The following is a 6000-nucleotide window of genomic DNA, read 5'->3' as shown; positions in this document are numbered from 1 at the left end:
ACAAGCTCCGGACGTGCAGGCTCAGCGGCCATGGCTCACAGACCTAGCCGCTCCGCGGCATGTGGGATCTTCCCAGACATGGGCATGAACCCGTGTCCTTTGCATCAGCAGGCAGACTCTCAACCACTGTGCCACCAGGGAAGCCCTGAACTTCACCTTTAAATGAGTATGATTTAGACAGTAGAGCTTCCCTACCAAATGCAAATAACTCACTTGAACTCTCTTTTTTGTAAAGGACAGACCAATTCTTCCAAGGGGAATTCTTGAACTCATTAGATATGTGATATTCATTATAATTAGTTTCATTTAACACCACAGAAAGGACTTGATCAAAGGCTATTTTACTCTTTTCTTCCTCACTGGATGATTAGCTAGGTTCATTTTTAAATGGAAGATATACTCTCTCTCTCTCTCTCTCTCTCTCTCTCTCTCTCTCTCTCTCTCTCTCTCTCTATATATATATATATATATATATATATATATATATATAATTAGTCTCTGCTTTACAACAAAGTGAATCAGTCATACATATACATCTGTTCCCACATCCCCTCCCTCCCGCGTCTCCCTCCCCCACACCCTCCACATCCCACCCCTCCAGGCGGCCACAAAGCACCGAGCCAATCCCCCCGTGCCACGCGGCCAACCACCACCATCCATCCACCCCACGCCCGGCAGTGTGTACACGTCCATGCCGCTCCCCCGCCCCATCACAGCCCCCCCTCCCCATATCCCCAAGCCCACCCCCAGTAGGTCTGTGTCTCTATTCCTGTTTTACCCCTAAGTTCTTCATGACATTGTTTTTTTCTTAAATTCCATATATATGTGTTAGCATATGGTATTTGTCTCTCTCTTTCTGACTTACTTCACTCTATATGACAGACTCTAGGTCTATCCACCTCATTACAAATAGCTCTGTTTTGTTTCTTTTTATGGCTGAGTAATATTCCATTGTATATATGTGCCACATCTTCTTTATCCATTCATCTGATGATGGACACTTGGGTTGTTTCCATCTCCGGGCTATTGTGAATAGAGCTGCAATGAACATTTTGGTACATGTCTCTTTTTGAATTATGGTTTTCTCAGGGTATATGCCTAGTAGTGGGATTGCTGGGTCATATGGTAGTTCTATTTTTAGATTTTTAAGGAACCTCCATAATGTTCTCCATAGTGGCTGTACCAATTCACATTCCCACCAGCAGTACAAGACTGTTCCCTTTTCTCCACACCCTCTCCAGCATTTATTGTTTCTAGATTTCTTGATGATGGCCATTCTGACTGGTGTGAGATGATATCTCATTGTAGTTTTGATTTGCATTTCTCTAATGATAAATGATGTTGAGCATTCTTTCATGTGTTTGTTGGCAGTCTGTATATCTTCTTTGGAGAAATGCCTATTTAAGTCTTCTGCCCATTTTTGGATTGGGTTGTTTGTTTTTTTGCTATTGAGCTGCATGAGCTGCTTATAAATTTCGGAGATTGATCCTTTATCAGTTGCTTCATTTGCAAATATTTTCTCCCATTCTGAGGGTTGTCTTTTGGTCTTGTTTATGGTTTACTTTCCTGTGCAAAAGCTTTGAAGTTTCATTAGATCCCATTTGTTTATCTTTGTTTTTATTTCCATTTCTCTAGGAGGTGGGCCAAAAAGGATCTTCCTGTGATTTATGTCATAGAGTGTTCTGCCTATGTTTTCCTCTAAGAGTTTGATAGTTTCTGGCCTTACATTTAGGTCTTTAATCCATTTTCAGCTTATTTTTGTGTATGGTGATAGGGAGTGATCTAATCTCATACTTTTACATGTCCCTGTCCAGTTTTCCCAGCACCACCTATTGAAGAGGCTGTCCTTTCTCCACTGTACATTCCTGCCTCCTTTATCAAAGATAAGTTGACCATTTGTGCGTGGGTTTATCTCTGGGCTTTCTATCCTGTTCCATTGATCTATCTTTCTGTTTTTGTGCCAGTACCACACTGTCTTGATTACTGTAGCTTTGTAGTATAGTCTGAAGTCAGGGAGCCTGATTCCTCCAGCTCCATTTTTCGTTCTCAAGATTGCTTTAGCTATTCGGGGTCTTTTGTTTTTCCAAACAAATTTTGAAATTTTTTGTTCTAGTTCTGTGAAAATTGCCAGTGGTAGTTTGATAGGGATTGCATTGAATCTGTAGATTGCTTTGGGTAACAGAGTCATTTTCACAATATTGATTCTTCCAATCCAGGAGCATGGTATATCTCTCCATCTATTTGTATCATCTTTAATTTCTTTCATCAGTGTCTTATAATTTTCTGCATACAGGTCTTTTGTCTCCTTAGGTAGGTTTATTCCTAGATATTTTATTCTTTTTGTTGCAATGGTAAATGGGAGTGTTTTCTTGATTTCACTTTCAGATTTTTCATCATTACTGTACAGGAATGCCAGAGATTTCTGTGCATTAATTTTGTATCCTGCTACTTTACCAAATTCATTGATTAGCTCTAGTAGTTTTCTGGTAGCATCTTTAGGATTCTCTATTTATAGTATCATGCCATCTGCAAACAGTGACAGCTTTACTTCTTCTTTTCCGATTTGGATTCCTTTTATTTCCTTTTCTTCTCTGATTGCTGTGGCTAAAAATTCCAAAACTAAGTTGAATAAGAGTGGTGAGAGTGGGCAGCCTTGTCTTGTTCCTGATCTTAGTGGAAATGCTTTCAGTTTTTCACCATTGAGGACGATGTTGGTTGTGGGTTTGTCATATATGGCCTTTATTATGTTGTGGAAAGTTCCCTCTATGCCTACTTTCTGCAGGGTTTTTATCATAAATGGGTGTTGAATTTTGTCAAAAGCTTTCTTTGCATCTATTGAGATGATCATATGGTTTTTCTCCTTCAGTTTGTTAATATGGTGTATCACATTGATTGATTTGCGTATATTGAAGAATCTGCATTCCTCGGATAAACCCCACTTGATCATGGTGTATGATCCTTTTAATGTGCTGTTGGATTCTGTTTGCTAGTATTTTGTTGAGGATTTTTGCATCTATGTTCATCAGTGATATTGGCCTGTAGTTTTCTTTCTTTGTGACATCCTTGCCTGGTTTTGGTATCAAGGTGATGGTGGCCTCGTAGAATGAGTTTGGGAGTGCTCCTCCCTCTGCTATATTTTGGAAGAGTTTGAGAAGGGTAGGTGTTAGCTCTTCTCTAAATGTTTGATAGAATTCACCTGTGAAGCCATCTGGTCCTGGGCTTTTGTTTGTTGGAAGATTTTTAATCACAGTTTCAATTTCAGTGCTTGTGATTGGTCTCTTCATATTTTCTATTTCTTCCTGATTCAGTCTTGGCAGGTTGTGCATTTCTAAGAATTTGTCCATTTCTTCTAGGTTGTCCATTTTATTGGCATAGAGTTTCTTGTAGTAATCTCTCATGATCTTTTGTATTTCGGCAGTGTCAGTTGTTACTTCTCCTCTTTCATTTCTAATTCTATTGATTTGAGTCTTCTCCCTTTTTTTCTTGATGAGTCTGGCTAATGGTTTATCAATTTTGTTTATCTTCTCAAAGAACCAGCTTTTAGTTTTATTGATCTTTGCTATCGTTTCCTTCATTTCTTTTTCATTTATTTCTGATCTTATCTTTATGATTTCTTTCCTTCTGCTAACTTTGGGGGTTTTTTGTTCTTCTTTCTCTAATTGCTTTAGGTGCAGGGTCAGGTTGTTTACTCGAGATGTTTCCTGTTTCTTATGGTGGGATTGTATTGCTATAAACTTCCCTCTTAGAACTGCTTTTGCTGCGTCCCATAGGTTTTGGGTCGTTGTGTCTCCATTGTCATTTGTTTCTAGGTATTTTTTAATTTCCTCTTTGATTTCTTCAGTGATCACTTCGTTATTGAGTAGTGTATTGTTTAGCCTCCATGTGTTTGTATTTTTTACAGATCTTTTCCTGTAATTGATGTCTAGTCTCATAGCATTGTGGTCGGAAAAGATACTTGATACAATTTCAATTTTCTTAAATTTACCAAGGCTTGATTTGTGACCCCAGATATGATCTATTCTGGAGAATGTTCCATGAGCACTTGAGAAAAATGTGTATTCTGTTGTTTTTGGATGGAATGACCTATAAATATCAATTAAGTCCATCTTGTTTAATGTATCATTTAAAGCTTGTGTTTCCTTATTTATTTTCATTTTGGATGATCTGTCCATTGGTGGAAGTGGGGTGTTAAAGTCCCCTACTATGATTGTGTTACTGTCGATTTCCCCTTTTATGGCTGTTAATATTTGCCTTATGTATTGAGGTGCTCCTATGTTGGGTGCATAAATATTTACAATTGTTATATCTTCTTCTTGGATCAATCCCTTTATCATTATGTAGTGTCCTTATTTGTCTCTTCTAATAGTCTTTATATTAAAGTCTATTTTGTCTGATATAAGAATTGCTACTCCAGCTTTCTTTTGATTTCCATTTGCATGGAATATCTTTTTCCATCCCCTTACTTTCAATCTGTATGTGTCTCTAGGTCTGAAGTGGGTCTCTTGTAGACAGCATATATATGGGTCTTGTTTTTGTATCCATTCAGCCAATCTGTGTCTTTTGGTGGGAGCATTTAGTCCATTTACATTTAAGGTAATTATTGATATGTATGTTCCTATTCCCATTTCCTTAACTGTTTTGGGTTCGTTATTGTAGGTATTTCCTTCTGTTGTGTTTCTTGCCTAGAGAAGTTCCTTTAGCATTTGTTGTAAAGCTGGTTTGGTGGTGCTGAACTCTCTCAGCTTTTGCTTGTCTGTAAAGGTTTTAATTTCTCCATCAAATCTGAATGAGATCCTTGCTGGGTAGAGTAATCTTGGTTGCAGGTTTCTCTCCTTCATCACTTTAATTATGTCCTGCCACTCCCTTCTGGCTTGTAGAGTTTCTGCTGAGAGATCAGCTGTTAACCTGATGGGGATTCCCTTGTGTGTTATTTGTTGTTTTTGCCTTGCTGCTTTTAATATGATTTCTTTGTGTTTAATTTTTGACAGTTTGATTAGTATGTGTCTTGGCGTATTTCTCCTTGGATTTATTCTGTATGGGACTCTCTGTGCCTCCTGGACTTGATTAACTATTTCCTTTCCCATATTAGGGGAGTTTTCAACTATAATCTCTTCAAATATTTTCTCAGTCCCTTTCTTTTTCTCTTCTTCTTCTGGAACCCCTGTAATTCGAAATTTGGTGCATTTAATGTTGTCCCAGAGGTCTATGAGACTGTCCTCTGTTCTTTTCATTCTTTTTTTCTTTATTTTGCTCTGCATCAGTTATTTCCACTATTTTATCTTCCACCTCACTTATCCGTTCTTCTGCCTCAGTTATTCTGCTATTGATCCCATCTAGAGTATTTTTCATTTCATTTTGTTGAGGTTTTAATCAATGCTTGATTCATCTTTAGTTCTTCTAGGTCCTTGTTAACTGTTCCTTGCATTTTGTCTATTCTATTTCCAAGATTTTGGATCATGGAAATAAAATCTTGGATCATCTTTACTATCATTATTCTGAATTCTTTTTCAGGTAGACTGCCTATTACCTCTTCATTTGTTAGGTCTGGTAGGTTTTTATCTTGCTCCTTCACCTGCTGTGTGTTTTTCTGTCTTCTCATTTTGCTTATCTTCCTGTGTTTGGGGTCTCCTTTTTGCAGGCTGCAGATTCGTAGTTCCCATTGTTTTTGGTGTCTGTCCCCAGTGGCTAAGGTTGTTTCAGTAGGTTGTGTAGGCTTCCTTGTGTGGGGGACTAGTGCCTGTATTCTGGTGGTTGAGGCTCGATCTTGTCTTTCTGGTGGACAGGTCCACATCTGTTGGTGTGTTTTGGGGTGCCTGTGGCCTTATTATGTTTTTAAGGCAGCTTCTCTGCTAATGGGTGGGGTTGTGTTCCTGTCTTGCTAGCTGCTTGGCATAGGGTGACCAGCACTTTAGCTTGCTGGTCGTTGACTGATGCTGGATGCTGGTGTTGAGATGGAGATCTCTGGGAGATTTCCGCCGCTTGATATTATGTGGAGCTGGG

The 6000-nt window shown here is 38.7% G+C and overlaps 1 long non-coding RNA gene across 1 annotated transcript in view; it reads right to left on the bottom strand.

Annotated features, from left to right (window-relative positions):
* Nucleotides 1-343: 343 nt before the first annotated feature.
* Nucleotides 344-6000, bottom strand: part of LOC309800383 — a 30626-nt gene continuing 24969 nt past the window's right edge. Inside the window, exon 3 of the long non-coding RNA XR_014293450.1 lies at nt 344-355. This is a non-coding gene — a long non-coding RNA (uncharacterized lncRNA). The remainder of the gene's footprint in view (nt 356-6000) is intronic.

Source organism: Mesoplodon mirus (assembly GCF_964341445.2).
Source record: "Mesoplodon mirus genome assembly, chromosome: 3".
NCBI classification, from domain to species: Eukaryota; Metazoa; Chordata; class Mammalia; order Artiodactyla; family Ziphiidae; genus Mesoplodon; species Mesoplodon mirus.
This window is presented reverse-complemented; position numbering and strand designations above follow the sequence as displayed.